Source organism: Narcine bancroftii, chromosome 4 (assembly GCF_036971445.1).
Source record: "Narcine bancroftii isolate sNarBan1 chromosome 4, sNarBan1.hap1, whole genome shotgun sequence".
In the NCBI taxonomy this organism is placed as follows: Eukaryota; Metazoa; Chordata; class Chondrichthyes; order Torpediniformes; family Narcinidae; genus Narcine; species Narcine bancroftii.
In genome coordinates this window covers 170,244,436-170,266,318 of record NC_091472.1, presented here as the reverse complement: position 1 = coordinate 170,266,318, position 21,883 = coordinate 170,244,436, and the positions used below count along the sequence as shown (strand labels likewise).

The 21,883-nt window shown below is 44.8% G+C and overlaps 1 protein-coding gene across 2 annotated transcripts in view; it reads left to right on the top strand.

Annotated features, from left to right (window-relative positions):
- The window catches only part of hnf1a (HNF1 homeobox a), a 379,757-nt gene that overhangs the window by 19,560 nt on the left and 338,314 nt on the right, over positions 1 to 21,883 (top strand). For both annotated transcript variants that reach the window (XM_069932935.1, XM_069932934.1), the window contains exons 2-3: positions 10,188 to 10,298; positions 13,334 to 13,494. The gene's annotated coding sequence lies outside the window, so the exon portion shown is untranslated. The remainder of the gene's footprint in view (positions 1 to 10,187; positions 10,299 to 13,333; positions 13,495 to 21,883) is intronic.

Genomic DNA, 21,883 nt, shown 5'->3' with positions numbered 1-21,883 from the left:
AAGTCACTCAGACCAGATGAATGCACCCTTTGGGTTCTGAACGAGGTAGGTGTAAAGATTGAGAAGGTATTGGTAATAATCTTCCAGGAGTCAGTGGAATCTGGCATGTTTCCGGTGGACTGGATGATAGCAAATATCACTATGTTGTTTAAGAAGGGAGCTAGGCAGTAGAAAGGAAATTATAGACCTATTAGCCTGACCTCAGTGGTTGTGAAACTGGTGGAGTCAATTATCAAGGATGATATTACAGAATACCTAGAAGAGCATAAAAAGGTAGGCTGAGTCGGCATGGTTTCCTTAAAGGAAATTAAGCCTGACAAACTTGTTGCAATTTTTTTAAGAGATACAAGTAGGATAGGCAGGGGAGATGCAGTGAATGTTATGTATTTGGACTTTCAAAAGGCCTCAACAAGGTGCCACACATAAGGCTGCTAAACAAGATGAGAGTCCATGGAATTTCAGGAAGGATACTAGCATGGCTAGAGCATAGACTGGTCAGCAAGAAATAGAGTGTAGGAATAAAGGGATCATATTCTGGTTGGTTACCAAATACCAGTGGTGTTCTACAGGGGTCAGTGTTGGGGACACTTCTTTTTACGTTGTAGATAAATGAATTAGATTATGGAATAGATGGCTTTGTGTCTGAATTTGCAAATGATACTAAAATAGGTAGTAAGGGAGGTGATGCTGAGGATACCAAAAGGCTGCAGAGTGACTTGGATAGATTAGGAGAATGGTGAAGGGTATAATACGGTGTTGGAATGTGCATGATCATACATGCACTTTAGTAGAAGAAATAGATGGGTAGATTATTATTTAGATGGGGAGAAAATTCAAGATTCTGAGGTGCAAATGAACTTGGGAGTCTTTGTGAGGGATGCCCTAAAGGTTAACCTCCAGGTCGATACACTATCAATAATACCAAAAGTCTAGAGTTGAAGGACGACAGGCTTTTGATACCATAACTCTTGGACCATGCTCCTGTTCTGGCCTGATCCCAGGACTCATACTGAGGGAGGGACTTGGCTTAACTGCCTTTATTAGGGGATTCCAGGGGGTGGAGTCACCGAGGGAAGACGGACCAGCAATATGCATGAACCGAACATATACACAGTGCTGGTAACCAAGTAACAGTTATACAGCAGTGTATCATCACACAGGTTGAGTCAGGGGTGAAGAAGGCGAATGCATTGTTGGCATTCTTATCTAGAGGGATAGCAGACAAGAGCAAGGATGTAGTGTTGAGACTGTAAATTACCAGTGGGACTTCACTTGGAGTACTCTGTATAGTTTTGGGCGCCGTATTTCTTTCTTTCTTTCTTTGGCTTGGCTTCGCGGACGAAGATTTATGGAGGGGGTAAAAAGTCCACGTCAGCTGCAGACTCGTTTGTGGCTGACAAGTCCGATGCGGGACAGGCAGACACGATTGCAGCGGTTGCAGGGGAAAATTGGTTGGTTGGGGATGGGTGTTGGGTTTTTCCTCCTTTGCCTTTTGTCAGTGAGGTAGGCTCTGCGGTCTTCTTCAAAGGAGGTTGCTGCCCGCCAAACTGTGAGGCGCCAAGATGCACGGTTTGAGGCGATATCAGCCCACTGGCGGTGGTCAATGTGGCAGGCACCAAGAGATTTCTTTAGGCAGTCCTTGTACCTTTTCTTTGGTGCACCTCTGTCACGGTGGCCAGTGGAGAGCTCGCCATATAACACGATCTTGGGAAGGCGATGGTCCTCCATTCTGGAGACGTGACCCATCCAGCGCAGCTGGATCTTTAGCAGCGTGGACTCGATGCTGTCGACCTCTGCCATCTCGAGTACTTCGACGTTAGGGATGTAAGCGCTCCAATGGATGTTGAGGATGGAGAGGAGACAACGCTGGTGGAAGCGTTCTAGGAGCCGTAGGTGGTGCCGGTAGAGGACCCATGATTCGGAGCCGAACAGGAGTGTGGGTATGACAACGGCTCTGTATACGCTTATCTTTGTGAGGTTTTTCAGTTGGTTGTTTTTCCAGACTCTTTTGTGTAGTCTTCCAAAGGCGCTATTTGCCTTGGCGAGTCTGTTGTCTATCTCATTGTCGATCCTTGCATCTGATGAAATGGTGCAGCCGAGATAGGTAAACTGGTTGACCGTTTTGAGTTTTGTGTGCCCGATGGAGATGTGGGGGGGCTGGTAATCATGGTGGGGAGCTGGCTGATGGAGGACCTCAGTTTTCTTCAGGCTGACTTCCAGGCCAAACATTTTGGCAGTTTCCGCAAAGCAGGACGTCAAGCGCTGAAGAGCTGGCTCTGAATGGGCAACTAAAGCGGCATCGTCTGCAAAGAGTAGTTCACGGACAAGTTTCTCTTGTGTCTTGGTGTGAGCTTGCAGGCGCCTCAGATTGAAGAGACGGCCATCCGTGCGGTACCGGATGTAAACAGCGTCTTCATTGTTGGTGGCCGTATTTAAGAAAAGATGAACTAGCGTTGGAGAGGGTTCAGAGAAGAATTACTAGAACTATACCAGGAATGAAAGGGTTAGTATATGAGGAATGATTGTCGGCTCTTGGAATGTACTCGTTGGAGTCCAAAAGGATGAGGGGGAACTTTTACAGAGGCATTTCAAATACTGAAAACCTTGCCAGAGCAGATGTGGCAAGGATGTTTCCCATGGTAAGGGATTCTAGGACAAGAGGGCATAATTTCAAGATAAAAGGTGTCAACTTAAAACAAGATACAGAAAGATTTCTTTAGTCAGAGGGTATTGAGTCTGTGAAACTTGTTGCCACAGGCGACTGTGGGTTGGGTGTATTTAAAGTAGAGATTGATAGGTATTTGATTAGTCAGGGCATCTACGGTTACGGGGAGAAAGCTAGGAGTGGAGCTGAGTGGGAGGATGGATCAGCTCATGATTAGAAAGGCAGAGCAGACTCAAGGGGCACGCGTGCGTACGCATGTGTGTGTGTGTGTGTGTGTGTGTGTTTGCATTTGTTGTTAAATCTTATAAAAATATATTTTTTAAATACAGTACAATATTTATTATAGGGTAATATATGGTAACCTATGGCCATATCCTCCTTTGGAATGGCCACCTGTGATTGAATATATGTAGATCACACACACACACACACACACACACACACACACACACACACACACACACACACACACACACACACACACACACACACACACACACTAATCTAAATCTGTTCTCCTTTTTCTGCAAACTGTTGTCTAAAAATAGACTTTTCTTGCTATAGTGTCCTCCTTGACAATTGTGGCAATTCTACCTTGTGGAGCTACACAGTTACCTATAGAAAAAAATAATCTCTTTTTTGTAAATCTGTTTTGATTTCTTGAAGTGCCTGATAATAGAATAATACCTAATGTCGCCGAAAATGTTCTCCCAGAATCACAGTGCGGCTTTCGCGCAAACAGGGGAACTACTGACATGGTCTTTGCCCTCAGACAGCTCCAAGAAAAGTGCAGAGAACAAAACAAAGGACTCTACATCACCTTTGTTGACCTCACCAAAGCCTTCGACACCGTGAGCAGGAAAGGGCTTTGGCAAATACTAGAGCGCATCGGATGCCCCCCAAAGTTCCTCAACATGTTTATCCAACTGCACAAAAACCAACAAGGTCGGGTCAGATACAGCAATGAGCTCTCTGAACCTTTCTCCATTAACAATGGTGTGAAGCAAGGCTGCGTTCTCACACCAACCCTCTTTTCAATCTTCTTCAGCATGATGCTGAAACAAGCCATGAAAGACCTCAACAATGAAGACGCTGTTTACATCCGGTACCGCACGGATGGCAGTCTCTTCAATCTGAGGCGCCTGCAAGCTCACACCAAGACACAAGAGCAACTTGTCCGTGAACTACTCTTTGCAGACGATGCCGCTTTAGTTGCCCATTCAGAGCCAGCTCTTCAGCGCTTGACGTTCTGTTTTGCAGAAACTGCCAAAATGTTTGGCCTGGAAGTCAGCCTGAAGAAAACTGAGGTCCTCCATCAGCCAGCTCCCCACCATGACTACCAACCCCCCCCACATCTCCATCGGGCACACAAAACTCAAAACGGTCAACCAGTTTACCTATCTCGGCTGCACCATTTCATCGGATGCAAGGATCAACAACAAGATAGACAACAGACTCGCCAAGGCAAATAGCGCCTTTGGAAGACTACACAAAAGAGTCTGGAAAAACAACCAACTGAAAAACCTCACAAAGATAAGCGTATACAGAGCCGTTGTCATACCCACACTCCTGTTCGGCTCTGAATCATGGGTCCTTTACCGGCATCACCTACGGCTCCTAGAATGCTTCCACCAGCGTTGTCTCCGCTCCATCCTCAACATTCATTGGAGCGACTTCATCTCCAACATTGAAGTACTCGAGATGGCAGAGACCGACAGCATCGAATCCACGCTGCTGAAGATCCAACTGCGCTGGGTAGGTCACGTCTCCAGAATGGAGGACCATCGCCTTCCCAAGATCGTGTTATATGGCGAGCTCTCCACTGGCCACCGTGACAGAGGTGCACCAAAGAAAAGGTACAAGGACTGCCTAAAGAAATCTCTTGGTGCCTGCCACATTGACCACCGCCAGTGGGCTGATATCGCCTCAAACCTTGCATCTTGGCGCCTCACAGTTCGGCTGGCAGCAACCTCCTTTGAAGAAGACTGCAGAGCCCACCTCACTGACAAAAGACAACCCCCAACCCCAACCAACCAATTTTCCCTTGCAACTGCTGCAACCGTGTCTGCCTGTCCCGCATCGGAATTGTCAGTCACAAACGAGCCTGCAGCTGACGTGGACATTACCCCTCCATAAATCTTCGTCCACGAAGCCAAGCCAAAGAAGAAAAAAAGAGCCAAACATTACTCTGAGAGATAAAAAGCCTGCAACAATCAATGTGGTTTTCTTCTTGCAGACTGTAAACCCATGATATATAAATATGAAGGTTATTTTTCAATCCATATTTTAAACATGATATCAATTCTGGTGGTCACAAACTATATTAAATAGGGCTCTCTTCTATTAAAATAAGATTTTGACATCATCTAAAAATAACAAATGTTAAAAAACACATGGTTCTGTATTTCTCTTATCCAAAACAAAATGCATACAATTCTCGTTTTAGATGTGTAAATACTAAGGATGGAAAAATGAAGCACCACTTACAATTGACACACTTATATAGGAAACTGGTGTAAAAAGTTGGAACAGAATGCTGAAATATGAAACACAAAAGCCTGCAGACACTGTGATTGTGGTAAAAATGTAAAAGTGCTGGAGGAGCTCAGCAGGTCTCGCAGCACCCAAGGATCCAAATACAGAGGACAATCCAGAACAAGCCTACAAGGTTGACCTAAAGGTGAAGCTGGATACTGGATCACAAAGCAACGTCCTTCCACTCAGACTCTATCGCCAGATGTTCCCAGAGAGCATAATAATAGGGTATCCAAAAGATGGTGCAATGGAAACAGCAAATGTCACATTTATGGCCTATGGTGGACCCATGATCAAGCAGCAAGGGAGAGCTAAGATCAATGACTGCCATAAGGGAAAACACATCCTCTGTACATTCTACATGGTATGAAGCAGGGTGTACGTCCAAAACGTCAGTAATATAACACTACCTCATACAAATGCTGTAAGCCCTGCTGAGTTCCTCCAGCAATTTTGTCTTTTTACTGAATTGTGAAAGGACAGATCAGAATATGTCCATGTTTGAAAACTGGAGTAGAGCCTACAGTTAACCTAATGACACCTTAGAAAAGGTTATTTCTTCTCCACAAATATTTAAATACCTGCTTCTTCATCAATCAATGAAACTAACTTTCACTGATTATTTAATTCATTAATCTGAGTCTGACATTTATTCTGAGGATATTATTTTATTATGAATGTGTTAATAAAGTAAAATATTCTTGCTGCATGCCAATTCTAACTGCACCTTCCCAAGTTGCTATGGAATTGAACAGATCAGAGAGTGCAGTGTGTGGCTCAAAGAGTGGAATAGGAGAAGGGGGTTTGATCTCAGTTCTCGGAAAGGAAATAGTGTTTTCTTTGGGACCAGTTCCATTTTATCTGGGTTATGATTTCTACGCTGGAAAATTTAATGAATAGAGCTGCAGGTGGGCTTTATTTTTAAAAGTACAAAAGGGGGAAAAGATTTGGCTGATGGAAATTTTCTTCCATAAAGAGTTAACCACAAAGCACAAAACATGATTTGGGTAAAGCAGAACATGACAGATATCAATAGTTGATTAAAAGAAATTAGAAGATAAGTGCAGCTTCTTTGTGCTTTGGATTCCATGTTGTGTGCAGTTATTATTGTGGTTTTACACATGGTTTCATTGGGTTGTACTTGTGCAATGAGATCACAGTAAACTTGACTATATTCTCACAACATAGTCCAGGAAATCCTGACCACATTCTGACTATTTAATTATTTGCTGGCTTGTTAAATGAGAGAACAGTCTTGGTGGCCTCCTGCATGGGCAGAATTGGACAGCCTGATGTCCAAGCTGATTTGTCAGAGGATAGAGGCAGTAAAGGCCTCCAGGAAGGAGAGCCTATTTCCCCAGAATCTTCTGGCCAATAATATTGGGAAGAAAGCTATTGGGCTCTGAAATAGAAAATTAGATGAGTTGTCCCTGCAATGCATCTAAGGGTTTTTCTGCTTTGCCAATATCCATCCTTTCCTCTTTGTGCTAATTACCATCTATGTGTAGCTCCTGCCAGTTGCTCCAAAGAAGAGGAAGGAGAAACATGGAGGAAAAAAAGCAGAAGTATGACTCAATGACCATGAAGAGAGACCCTGTCAGGATATACTTAATCCCCCTGCAGTTCAAATGAAAAACATACTGACTCCAATGAGTAAAGGATCAGAGTTGCTTGAATATCGCAAGACCTTGGAGACATTTAAACATAACATTAGGTTATCTTAATCCAGTGGTTCCCATCCTTTTTCTTTTCATTCACATACCACTTTAAGTAATCCCAATGCTATTGGTGCTCTGTGATTAGTAAGGGATTGCTTAAGGTGGTATGTGAGTGGGAAGGGAAGGTTGAGAATCACTGCTCTAGACCCAATTGTTACTGAAATATTTTGCTCAAAACAAATTGTCATTGGCCCATTTCCTTTGGAGTTGGGAAACTGTGCACATAACGAGTCAATTAGGTACAATTAAAACAGTAGTTTTCAACCTTTTTCTTTCCACCCACATACCACCCTTACTAATCACAATACACCTATGGCATAGGGAATACTTAAAGTGGTATGTGAGTGGAAAGAAAAAGGTTGGGAACCACTGTCGTAATCTCTACCATCAACTGCAGATGGCATAGCTTCTAACGAAGGACTTAAACACCATTTTCAATTGAAAAATAATTTCCTCGCTTGTGTGAATGCAGCCACAAAGATATTGAAGAATGCTGCCTATTTGCTTTTATGAATACTGAGAGATGTGATGAGAGTTTATTATTATATACATAAGTACTATGTAAAAATGCATTAGAATTCTTACTTGCTGCAGCCACACACAAGACGCATCATCTACAATAGTACAAATTAAATGATCACAATTTGCCATGGCAGAAAATGAGATAATAAATATAAGATGATTCTTAAATAAACATTCACAGTTGCAGTTGATGCAAGGAAAAGAGTAACATTTCAGTCATACAGATGTATCTTTTGATGGTCCCAGGATAGTTTATGGTTCAAGTTAGGGTGGTATGGGGAAGTTTAAAAGGCTGATAGCTGTTGGTTAAAACTGTTCTGGAACCTAGAGTTGCAGGGCTTCAGGCTTCTGGGCCTTCTATCTGAAGGTACCAGTAAGAAGAGATTGTGACCAAGGTGATGAGGGTCCTTCATGATGTCAGCTGCCTTCTTGAGGCAATGTCTCACATAGAGGTCTTCAATGTATGGGAGGTTGGTGCCCTTGATGAACTTGGCTAGTTTTGCCACTTCTGCAGCCTTCTGTATACCTAGGCACTCGAGTTTCCAAATCAGCCCATGATGCAACCAGTCAGTGTACTCTCCACAGTACACCTGTAGAAATTTGATTGAGTATTCAATGACAGGCCAAATCTCCTCAGACTTCTTTGAAAGTGGATGCAGTGCTGCCAGAGATCACCAGAGCGCCGCTTCATCACCTCATGGGACCACTCTGGGACCTCATCACTCTGGGTGTCACCCCCCCCCCCCCCACCCTGAGCACTATTCTGGACATACAAGGAACCCGTTTCTTCCATGACCAGTCATCCTTCTTTCTCATCCTACCATTCACTCTCAATTATACAACTCATAACAAATCTTTTTTGTGCTCCATCCAAATCGAGTCCAAATTCTTTGTTTCTTATATTACTTAGGAGGAAGATCTCTGGGTTTTTTGGTATATTGCTTTTTGTGATTTTATTTAATATCTGGTTTAGATCTTCCCAAAATTTTTCCACTTTCTCACATGTCCAAATTGCATGAATTGTTGTTCCTGTTTCCTTTTTACAGCGAAAACATCTGTCTGATACTGTTGGGTCCCATTTATTTAACTTCTGAGGTGTGATGTAGAGCCTGTGTATCCAGTTATATTGTATCATGCGTAACATCATGTTTATTGTATTTCTCATAGTTCTGGAGCATAGCTTCTCCCATGTTTCATTCTTTATCTTTATGTTTAGATCTTGTTCCCATTTTTGTTTAGGTTTACCGTTTGTTTCCTTGTTCTCCTTTTCTTGCAGTTTGATGTACATGTTTGTTACAATTTTTAAAATTATCATTATGTCTGTAATCACATATTCAAAATTGCTTCCTTCTGGTAACCTCAGACTGTTTCCCAATTTGTCCTTCAAGTAGGTTAAAAATGTATTATGTCAACCTGGAAATTTGAAGACAACTTGAGAATACAACAATGGTATATAGAAATGAATAAATGTATTCCATTAGAAAAAATAACATATAATTTAAGAAATAACATTACAATATTTGAAAAATCCTACCATGGACTTCCACCACCTAAAATGACAGAAGGAGAAGATAACGAAAAGAACTGACTCAGTAAAATTTCTTGTTTATTTTTATTAAGTGACAACATTGTTTAACGGGTTTAATGTATCTTATAGATTGAACTTCAAATAAATGGGGAAGGGGGTGAGGGAGGGAGGGAAGGGAGGGGGGAAAAGGGGGAGAAAACGACACTGTATATATTTAAGAAGAAAAATGTCTGTATGTATCTTGGTCAATATGGTTTATAGTGTGAAAAATAAAAAATAAAAAAAAAATTATACAACTCATCAGCCACCAAGGCCAGGCCTTATGTGACCTCCTTGTCATCATTTTTGGTAAGCACTGGCACAAAAACTTAGCACTGCACCTCTATTGGTGTGCATTCTTCATGGTTCCCTCAATGTGCTGGTGCAGTAGAGGTCCTCCCAGAAACTTGAAGGTACTAACCACTGACCTGTTAATGAAGACCAGACCTTAGGCCTCCCCTTCCTAAACTCCACAATAAACTCCTTGGCCTTGCTGGTATTGACAAGTTTGTTCTGGCTCCACACAACCAAATTTTTGAGCTCCATCCTGTGTTCTGACTTGTTGTTAACCGTTACATGACAAACAACAGTGAATTAATGGAGCTGAATTTGGCTATGTAACCATGAGTGTAATGAGAATAGAGCAGGGACCCAACCACATAGCTTTTAGATGCCCCTGTATTGATGGACAGTGAGAAGGAGGTGATGACATGTTAAAAATTGAGGATCCAGCTGTAAAGGGGTGAATAGAGTTCCAGATCTCAAAAGAATATAGAAGAGTGCAATCTAGAAGGACAGGATAATAGTTCTTTGGACACTATGGCATTGGAAGGTGACTTCCAAATCACACATATTATGATGTGAAAATATATTACTGTTTCTCTGTGGTTCCTCAATGATGATAGAGGAACCACTGCATTGAATCAGGAAGGTTGCTCCTTAGTGTATTCCATGACAGGTATTCATGGAAGGAAAAAGACACATGGGATGGGCACACAGGAAGCAGATTAAATCATTAGAATTTTTAAGGTGGGAATGACCTCAAGATGACTGTAAATAGGAAGGAAGTTAGATAAGGGCAAAATAATTATCTATTTGTATCTAAAGTCATTAAACCTTGAAAGACAGCTCCTTGCTACATCAATTCTGACAATAACTGTTTGTCGTCTCCTCTGTTCAGTGTCTCCTGGGCCACTGTGGATTTTAGATCTCTGTCCTGGTGTTCTTTTCCTGAACCGTTTTGAGGACATCTGAAAAATGGGGTGGCTGCTCTCAAGTCTGGTTGGAGAAGGTAATTTGCAATGCTCCACAGTCTATATGATGACTTCCAGCAATGGATGTGCAAATATGACTTCAAGTTACTTTTTCTCACCATGTGACATGTTAGAAATTGTGCATTACTGCAAAGAAACAAATCACTTCAATGATCATTACTTGAGTGATGTGCACAACTTAAAATGCAATGGCAGTAAAGGAGGAAGCTAATGCAGATCCCTGCATTTTAATGCTTTTTAAGCACATTTTTCCTGTGTAAAATAATCTGTAGGACAGGGGTGTCAAACTCAAATTCACGGAGGGCCAAAATTAAAAACTTGGACTAAGTCGAGGGCCGAACTAAATATTTATTGAAAATTTTCAACGACATCTGCATGTTTTCTCTTCTTTCAACATATGTAATGTTAAACTTTTTCTTATTAAAATAAATGTTTAATAATAGTTTTGGATAAACTCTTTCCAGAAGCATTAACAAATGAGAAATAAAATATTCAATAAATAATATTTCTCTATAGAGGATTTGTCAAATGTTGCTAGTATGCTGTCGAATATTAAAATCTGAGGGCTATTGAGAATGTGGGAGAATAACATGATTCCTGAAACAATCAAATGGGTGACTGATTGTGGGCATGAACTCTAGCAGAGTTATTTGCCATGCCCTTTTTCCATTGGTACAGATATCCTTTGATTGACACAGTTTTCAAGTTTTATGCCTAATGAGCTTGTATCCAGGTGCAGGACCATTTTTAACCAGGAATATATTTATCACTGTGACATGAAACTATTGGAAGATCGTTTTATCCTGAGATTAAAGTTCATAATACTTACTCAGGCCTATGTGCGGGAGGGCGGGGTTTGCGGGCGATCGGGTTGGACAACGACAGGGCGGGGGCATCGGCTCTCGCTGCAGGGCGGCATCTCGGCGGATCAGCGGCCCCGTCACCGTGAGTCGTGGGTTGGCCTGTGGCAGGGAGGGGGAGTGGGCAACGGTCCTGGTGAGGTCAGGCCCTCCCTGAGTTTCTGCCGGACCCCCCTTGACCTGCTGAGTTTCTCCCGGACCCCCCTTGACCTGCTGAGTTTCTGCCGGACACCCCTTGACCTGCTGAGTTTCTCCCGGACCCCCCTTGACCTGCTGAGCTTCTCCCGGACCTCCCTTGACCTGCTGAGTTTCTCCCAGATCCCCCTTTGACCTGCTGAGTTTCTTCCGGACCCCACTTGACCTGCTGAGTTTCTCCCGGACCTCCCTTGACCTGCTGAGTTTCTCCCGGACCCCCCTTGACCTGCTGAGTTTCTCCCGGACCTCCATTGACTTGCTGAGTTTCTCCCGGACCCCCCTTGACCTGCTGAGTTTCTCCCGGATCCCTCCCTTTGACCTTCTGAGTTTCTCCCGGAGCCCTCCCCCTTGACCTGCTGAGTTTCTCTCGGACCCCCCCTTTGACCTGCTGAGTTTCTCCTGGACCCCCCTTGACCTGCTGAGTTTCTCCCGGACACCCCTTGACCTGCTGAGTTTCTCCCAGACCCCCCTTGACCTGCTGAGTTTCTCCCGGACCTCCCTTGACTTGCTGAGTTTCTCCCGGACCCCCCTTGACCTGCTGAGTTTCTCCCGGATCCCTCCCTTTGACCTTCTGAGTTTCTCCCGGAGCCCTCCCCCTTGACCTGCTGAGTTTCTCTCGGACCCCCCCTTTGACCTGCTGAGTTTCTCCCGGATACCCCTTTGACCTGCTGAGTTTCTCCCGGACCCCCTTTTCTTCCCGTGCCAGTGTCCCAGGACCTTTCCAGGGCAGTCTCCGCGCTCAGGACCGCGCTGGGATCCCGGTCAGCGGTGGAGGAGCAGGTGAGCGCGGCTAATCCCGATCCAGCCCACGCCACTCCCGAGATTGGCGGGGGGGTTCCACCCTACCTTCCCGACCAGCCTCGCTCTCCACGTGTACTCCGGGCACCCGCTGCTAGTCCGGTGGGAAGGCGCAGGGCGGCCGGCAGCCGGCGCCCCCATCGCCCGGCGGGGAGCCCCAATCTTCCCTCCGGCGTCCCGATTCCATCTGCAGCTCCAAGAAACGCTGTGCCACTGGGGTTCCGGGCGCTGGGAAGCGGCCTTGGCTTCCCCTGACACCGGCCAGGCCCCGCTGCAGTGGGGTGGGGGGGTGGGCGGGGGGACACGACAGCGTGTTTATAAAACTACCCACCACTACTTTTCAAGGACCAGCATTTTTCTCTCTCTCTCTCACCCTGGGATACACCGGTTACTAGTGCATGCGCTATACTGGCGTGGCGGCCAGCGGGCCACCTCTAATACATTTTTGATATGATCTTGCGGGCCAAATATAATTATATCGTGGGCCAAATTTGGCCCGCGGGCCAGAGTTTGACATGTGTGCTGTAGGATGTACAATTTGACCAAAAAAAAACTACATTAGTGAAAACACCAAAACACTGAACAAAAAAACTCAGCTGGTCATGCAGCATCCAGAGGAAGAAAAGATATACAGTATAACCATGTTTTGGGCCAGAATCCTGCCTTGAAGAAAGGCTCTTGCCCAAAATGTTGATCATACTGTATATTTTTTCCTCATAGGGACACTGTGAAATCTGAGTTTCTCCAGCACATTTTTTTAATACAATCTCAGTGTCTTCAGACTTTTGTGATCACATTAGTGAATTAAGTTAAAGCGGGCAAAATGGAAATTAAAATTAAAGGTGCTTTATCCGAATTCAAGAACCATTCATGGCTAGATAGACAAACTAATGATTCAAAAGAATATTAATGAGTTTGATCTAGTAGCTATTATAGAGACAAGGTTGAAACTAAATACTTCTGGGTCCTTGATGCTTCAACAGAATAGGGTGAATGGAAGAGCAGGGCCAGAAGGAATGACAGAAGAGTAATGATGAGGAATGACCTTCAATAAAATATCAAGAAGTGGAAATTAGTATAAATAGATGTAGGCGAAGGAGTAATGGACATAAATTATTGATGGGAGTAGTTTATTTGTCATCTAATATATTTTTGTAAAAATGTAGAATAAGACATTAACAAAGGTTATCCTCTTGCAGGTTATCCTGTGGGATCAAGGAAACCTTGCTTCTGCTTCTTTATCTAAAAGAAAGTTAATTTGAAGGAATTGTAAACAATTGGGAAGACAAAGAGTACGTCAATCTTTTTTTACAAAGATAATTAAGATGAAGATATCTTGCTTCAATCATACAGAGCTTTGGTAAGTGCATATCTGAAATATTTTGTGCAGAATTGATTGCTCTAGGAGAAATTGAGTAGGATGGGCTTAAAAATTCCATGGGTTCAGTTGAATAAGTGATAATCTCTGAAATATATAGATCCAAAGAGGAAATGATCAGGTAAATGCAAAGAAGCACTTTCTCTCTGGGGTTGTCAAGTTCAGAACATTGTACCATCTTTCAGCCAAAGTGTGCAGATCTTGTCTCTTGGTTGAGCTCCACCGCCGATGGTAACTCACTGGAACTGCTTGCAGAGGTCCTGTTGCATTGGCTATTCATACCCTGGAATTCATTCATTCATTCAAGGGTTGGGGTGACCGTTGAACCTTGGACAGCATAGTGTGGATTGAAAGAAATCCTGGGGTGGAGATTTGCCCCCTTTAGGACAGAGATGAGGAGGGAGAAAGGAAACCATTCAAATTCAGAATTGTGAGAATGCTAAGCCAATGAGTAAATGTAACACTGATATCAATAGTGTTTTTTTTACATTGCAAGGTCAGATGTAAGAGTGATGTTGAGGTCTAGGATCAGCCATAATGTGAGTGAATGATGGAGTTAGCTTGAGTGACTGTATGACCTGCTGTACTCCTCTTCATAATGTTCTTTTATTCTTCCTGAACTGAGCATTGACTAGGAGAAACTTCTGAGTTTGAATCTGCCAGTGACAATAGAATGCATTCACTTGAAAATGACATGATTCTAACTTCTATGCAAGGGCATACATACACAGATATCTTGCTCTCTCTGTCACTATGTACTGTAAAAATATTAAGTTATTCCATGATACACTTTTATTTGACTTACTGTATTCATTAAGTGAAAATATTGTCTATAATGCCCTGTGTTACAGCGTCTTTAATTCATGTTTCAGTACCACTTCAAGATGGGAAATGCTGTCGATATGACATAGAGCAATTTCATTATCCCATTACATTGAAAACTATGTTACAGTTACCATAAGTTTATAACCACTTGTTTGATAAAGCTGATACAGTGTTTGTACTCGGACTGTTGGTTCCTTCAGGAATCCCCAATGTCCTGATATTATTTCTTCGGGACCTTGCTTCCAAACACTCACATCTGTTTTCCAGTTTTAAGATCAGGCAAGGCTGAGGCTTCAATCTGCAGGGTAGGCCTCTGGGGCTGCTGTATTCTGACTCAACTTTTAGCCTTCTTGTTAGGCATTTCGACATTTCAAAATCCACCCTGTTACTGTATCCACCCAACTATAAACAAATGGAAGAATACTCCCTGGATTACTGGTAAATAGTACTTTATTAATAAAATTTGCAGGTGCTCTGTAGACTGTGACTTATTCCATTAACCACTCCCTCATAACCACTTGTTTAGGGTAATGTTATTTTGTTTTAAGAGCTAATGAAAACCGGTGCTATTGGACGGACTGTGCTGATCCGGTCCATTTGTCTGGAGTCAACATCCATAGTCCCTGAATCCCAGTATTCAAGAGGGATGAATGCTGAGGGCCTATATCAGTGACCTCCATACCTGGAGTCCATTGGTTTGCTCTGGGTGACAACTGATCTATTGACAGTGCAATATGGAAGTTTTGCCAACAAAGTACCACTGACAAGCAAATCTGAGGGGGAGCTTTGCCTTATGTCAAAACTAACATTGAACTGTTTTTAATTGTCTGTGACATTCAAATACATAAAAACTATTAAAATTGAAATAAATTTAAAACATACAAACAATAAAAATTAATTGAAAGACCATAAAAAAGATTCTGATTTCTTTAGTCAGAACATTGATGACTGTAGTCAGCTTATTGGCACATATTTTCAAGAATCTCCTAAGCAGCCAGTGTTTAAAAATAGATTTTCAGTCCTTCTATAGTGACTTTCAAACATGTATTTACACTATAGGGTGGGACTAAGGAATTGAACCATTAAGAGTAGCAACTTTGCTGTAACACTAACGAAAATAAACACTCAGTTCTTGTTTGTCATTGGCAAGAATCATGCATCAGATATCTAAATAAATATTACAACTGAAATAGAGGCCTAGGTACATCTGCATCAAATTTTTATCTAATTTCTGTGCTAAACTGAACAACTGCTTTCTCTCTGGCCGCTCCACATAACTCTTTCAACTTAATTCGGCTTTTAAAAAATTGCCTCTACACCCTGTCTCATGTGTTAAAATCATTCCAAGGGGACATTGACAGTGTTGGCACAATGCACTAGCTGAGCCTTATCAAGTGTTTTGTAAAGATTTATCATCCTTGCTTTGGTTCTATTCTCTAACCCTGTAAAGTTAAGGATTGTGCATGCTTACGAATATTTGCAGCTGCCCCATTGGCTTGTGGATGTACAGCCAACGCCTACCTCATTGCTCATCCTTCTAAACCAGGTCACATTGTACTTACACGCATTTCAGAGCTCTGTAACTTAATTTGAATTGTCCCTCCTTTGTTCCTCAAAGTTGCTCAGTTTACACTTCTCTATGCCACATTTCCTTTCCCTCCCATTGTTTTGCAGGTCAGATTTATTCTCACATACGTGATATCACATGCAAAAATGTACTCATTGTACACATAAACAAATAAAGAAATATAAAGAATAAAGAAATGTAAACAAACTGCAATACAGAGACAGAAAAATCAATAAAGTGCAGAAGTAAGAGTCTGTAGTGTTCTGTGAGAGAGCAGTTGAACAGACTGGAGTCGCAGGCTGTTAGCTTGAGTGTCACAGCAGAGTGTTTATTCAAATTTCATGCGCTTGCTTATCAGATCGGCAGTCGGACCGCATGTACGTCCTGCCGCTTGTGTCACACTGATGCAAGCATTCACGCCAACCTCCATTCAGGAGTGGAAGAGACAGACGTGCGTTGCCATCTTTGTCGCGACTGCCCTGCTGACCATGCGTAACAAGCAGGGCCAGTTCTTTGTAGCAAAGTTGCGCGTCACTACATGGCCTCCTTCCGCCACCCCCCGCCCCCCCAGAACTGACACCAATGGTGTCTTGGAATTTTGGAGGTCTTCCTCTGCGCGCTGGTTGCTGTACTTAGACCGGCTGGGTCTCGTCCAAGTGAGCCAGCTTCAGGTGGTCCAATGTGAAAAGCTCCTCTCTGCCACTGATCTCCAAGGTGAAAGTGGAACTTGTTCTGTGGAGCACTCTGTAGGGTCCCTCGTAGGGACATTGAAAAGGTGCTCTGTGCTCACCCCTGCGTATGACAACATAAGCACAAAAACTCAAATCATGGGGAGCGAACACAGTTTTTCCCGTACGCAGGTGAGTGAGGCTTCTTTGTCTTGGGCTGGGCTAGTGGGTGTGGGAAGGAATTGCCCTGGGATGGTGAGGGCAACTAAGCAGTGGAAGCGTGCAAGTCATCTTTGGGGGCTGTGTGGATTCCCAGGAGCAGCCAGGGTAGCTAATCTGACCAGTTCGGGCCCTTGAGGCACACCATGAGGGCCGATTTTAGGTGCCGATGGAACTGTTCCACTAGGCTGTTTGACTGTGGATGCTAGGCAGTCGTGTGATGGAGCTCTGTTCCCAGGAGTTTAAACAGTTCAGTCCACAAGGTGGACATAAACTGCATGCCCATGTCGGTGGTGATGTGGACAGGAATGCCAAAACGGGAGACGCAAGTGGACAGGAAAACCCTCGCGCAAATGTCAGCGGCTATATCGGGGAGTGGGGTCGCCTCTGGCCAACGGGTGTATTGGTCTACCATTGTGAGCAGGTAGCGGTTCCGCTGCAAGATGGTCGACAATGTCCACTTGGAAACAGCATAAGGTAAACTCGAACTGCTGGACAGGTGCATGTGTGTGGATCTGCACCTTTGACCTGGCAGTTCGGGCAAGCCTGTGCCAATTCCGTGATCCTTATACAAAGGCCATGCCGGATGAAACAGGTGGAAATCATCTAGACTGTGGAGCAGATGGAGGGTTACAACAAACTGTGTATTAAGTTGAACACTGCTCTCTGCCACTTTGCTGATACCACTGGCTGGGGACTGCCTGTAGAGACGTTGCAGAGGATGGCATCATTCAAGGGCAGGTCCTGCAACTGGAGGCCCGTGATGGGCTTGCAGAAACAGTTCATCTTGGGGTCTGACTGTTGGGCTAAGGCTAGCTCATAGAAGTCGATGCCCTGCAATAGTGAGCACACGGCCGGTCTTGAAAGGGCGTCTGCAATGATGTTGCATTTGCCAGAGAGATGATGAATGGAGGCAGTGAACTCAGAGACATACGACAGGTGTCTCTGCTTCCAAGGAGACCACTGATTGGACACCTTGGAAAGGTAAAGGTTAACGGTTTGTGGTCGGTGTAGACAGTGAAGTCCCGACTCTCCAGGAGGTAACAAAAATGGTGGATAGCGAGGTATAGGGCAAGCAGTTCCCTGTCAAAAGCACTGTACTTGCATTCCGGTGGGCGAAGGTGTCAACTGAAAAATGCAAGCGGCTTCTATGTGTCATCCACAAATTATTCAAAGACCGCGGCCACTGCTGTACAGGATGCATTGACCACGAACGTGGGTGCATCAATCCTTGGGTGCATGAGCATAGTGGAACATGCCACGGCTTGCTTGGTTGCATTGAAAGCGGCCATGGAGTTGTCAGTCCAGTGGAGATCCTTGGTGGAGGTGGTCATCAGGTTGAAAAGGGGGTGCATGATGGCAACAGCACTGGGGATGAACCTGTTGTAAAAGTTGACCATCCCCACGAACTCCTGCAGGCCTTTGAGCGTGTCTGGCCTCGGGAACTGGCGGATGGCTGGGAGAGGTACCACTTTGCTTTAATGATGCGGTGTCCCAAGAAGTCAATCTGCTCACTGACGAACCTGCACTTCGCGGGGTTGATCATGAGACCAAACTGGGCAGGCGAGTGAAAAGCCATTGGAGGTGGACCACGTGTTCCTCTGGTGTGGTGCTGGTGACAAGGATATCATTTAGGTAAATGAAAAGGGATGGCAAGTCATGCCCCATTGCATCCATTAGCCACTGGAACGTCTGCTAGATGCTCTTCAGGCCGAATGGCATCCTGAGGAATTCGAAAAGGCTGAATGGGATGATAATGGCCTTCTAATGCACGTCCTCCGGATGCATTGGTGTTTGGTGATATCCCTGGATGAGGTCGACCTTGGAGAAGAGTTGTGTGATGTTGAGGTTCACCGTGAAGTCCTAGATATGGGGCACTGGGTAGCGGTCAGAGACTGTAGCTTCATTTGATGATGGCGGGGTGACCATTAGTCATGATGTGGTGCTGGATGCTGTGTGGTGGCTGTTTTGAGGAGAACTGCAGACGAAGGATGGTGGGAAAGTCGGTGAGCAGGCAAGTGCAACGGTTGTCTGTAGTCTCCACCTCAGCTAGGTGGGTGGCTGGTTCATTCGACGTACCGAGGGGAGCAGCTTGGAACATCTTAGAGTGGATCAGGCTTGCTGTGTAGGTCCACCAGTAATGAGTGCACCCAGAGGAAATCTGTGCCCAACAGGGGCTTGTACACTGCTGTCAAGGTGAACTGCCACTGAAAATCTGTTTCCCTGAAGTGTAGGGGTATGCGTTTGGAGCTGAATGTTGCAATGGTGGAGTTGTTGGCTGCATGTAGGGTGGGGGCCACAAGGTCTCGTGCATGCCTCCAGAAAAGAGGGTGGAATGATGCTTAACTCGGCTCTTGTGTCGACAAGGAACCTGCAGCCTGAGATGCCGTCCCACACATGAAGAAAGCTGTTCTGTCAGCTTGGCCTGCTTGTTTCCCAGAAATGAGTAGGGTTGTCAACATTTGCGTGCACCCGCTCCCCAATGCTGTTGGTAGAAATACAGGCGTTGGTCTGTGGGTGCTTGGCTCTATTGGCCACTGCGGAGCTCTGTGGGGGGCCTGGGCTTATGGTCGGGCTTGTGCCCTTTGCACTTATTACAGACTTTTCCATAGGCTGGGCATTGTTTTGGTGCATGTTGAATGCTCCATCATTTGCAATTGAATGTCTCTCCATCTTTTTGTTGTTTCCTATATCTCACTTTTTTTGTATGTGTGTTGACACACACTGGGGCTATGCTATGCCTTTGTTTTCACTGGCCTTTGCACACTGACCAAACTTTTTTGTGTGTTGCAGAACTAATTTACTGGTGTGTCATATCTTCATAGCTCTAAGCTCTAGCAGCAACCTCTCTCTCAATTTCTTATCAATAATCCTGAAAACCACACATGTCAAACTCTGGCCCGCGGGCCAAATTTGGCCTGCAATATAATTATATTTGGCCCGCAAGATCATATCAAAAATGTATTAGAGGTGGCCCGCTGGCCGCCGCGCCAGTATAGTGCATACACAGTAACCGCTGTGTCCCAGGGTGAGAGAGAGAGAGAAAAATCCTGGCCCTTGAAAAGTAGTGGTGGGTGGTTTTATAAACACGCTGTCGTGTCCCCCCGCCCACCCCCCCACCGCAGCGCGGCCTGGCCGGTGTCAGGGGAAGCCAAGGCCGCTTCCCAGCGCCCGGAACCCCAGTGGCACAACGTTTCTTGGAGCTGCAGATGGAGTCGGAACACCGGAGGGAAGATTGGGGCTCCCCGCCGGGCGATGGGGGCGCCGGCTGCCGGCCGCCCTGCGCCTTCCCACCGGACCAACGGCAGGTGCCTGGAGTACATGTGGAGAGCGAGGCTGGTCGGGCAGGTAGGGTGGAACCCCCCGCCAATCTCGGGAGTGGCGAGGGCTGGATCGGGATTAGCCGCGCTCACCTGCTCCTCCACCGCTGACCGGGATCCCAGTGTGGTCCTGAGCGCGGAGACTGCCCTGGAAAGGTCCTGGGACACCGGCACGGAAAGAAAAGGGGGTCCGGGAGACACTCAGCAGGTCAAGGGGGGATCCGGGAGAAACTCAGCAGGTCAAGGGAGGTCCAGGAGAAACTCAGCAGGTCAAGGGGGGTCTGGGAGAAACTCAGCAGGTCAAGGGAGGTCCGGGAGATACTCAGCAGGTCAAGGGGGGTCTGGGAGAAACTCAGCAGGTCAAAGGGGGATCCAGGAGAAACTCAGCAGGTCAAGGGAGGTCCGGGAGAAACTCAGCAGGTCAAGGGAGGTCCGGGAGAAACTCAGCAGGTCAAGGGGTGTCCGGCAGAAACTCAGCAGGTCAAGGGGGGTTCAGGAGAAACTCAGCAGGTCAAGGGGGGTCCGGCAGAAACTCAGGGGGGGCTTGACCTCGCCAGGACCGTTGCCCACTCCACCTCCCTGCCGCAGGCCGACCCACGACTCACGGTGACGGGGCCGCTGATCCACCGAGATGCCGCCCTGCAGCGAGAGCCAATGCACCCGCACTGTCGTTGTCCAACCCGATCGCCCGCAAACCCCGCCCTCCCGCACACAGGCCTGAGTAAGTATTATGAACTTTAATCTCAGGATAAAACGATCTTCCAATAGTTTCATGTCACAGTAATAAATATATTCCTGGTTAAAAATGGTCCTGCACCTGGATACAAGCTCATTAGGCATAAAACTTGAAAACTGTGTCAATCAAAGGATATCTGTACCAATGGAAAAAGGGCATGGCAAATAACTCTGCTAGAGTTCATGCCCACAATCAGTCACCCATTTGATTGTTTCAGGAATCATGTTATTCTCCCACATTGTCAATAGCCCTCAGATTTTACTATTCGACAGCACACTAGCAACATTTGACAAATCCTCTATAGAGAAATATTATTTATTGAATATTTTATTTCTCATTTGTTAATGCTTCTGGAAAGAGCTTATCCAAAACTATTATTAAACATTTATTTTAATAAGAAAAAGTTTAACATTACATATGTTGAAAGAAGAGAAAACATGCAGATGTTGTTGAAAATTTTCAATAAATATTTAGTTCGGCCCTCGACTTAGTCCAAGTTTTTAATTTTGGCCCTCCGTGAATTTGAGTTTGACACCCCTGCTGAAAACAATTTGATCACAGATCATTGAATCTTGCAGCGATCCAAAATTGCATGTTCTGCTTTTAATTTCAAGTCTATTAAAAAAAGTATCAAAGCTCTCTCCCTGCAGCTGCAGGCATAAGTGAAATACATATCTCTCAATCGTTTTATTTTGCTTTGGTGAACAGTGTTTATCAAACATCTCGATAACCTTGTCAAACTTTCCCTGGTCTCTGACTCGGCAAAAACACATTTTGAAAACCTCTAGTGCTTTGGGTCCTGCCACGATAAGTAGCAATGCAATCTTCTGTGCATCAAGTGTGCTATTTTGTCTAATGGCTTGCAGGTACAGCATGAATTTTTGTTTAAACAACCCCACTTATGGTCAGCATTTCTAGTCCAATTTACAGCATCAGGAATCTTCACACTTTCCATTTTACTGCTGATAATGATTAATGCACATTCCTGGTACAATGCACTCTCCTGGTGTTTCTTCCAGTCCTGGTACCATGCACA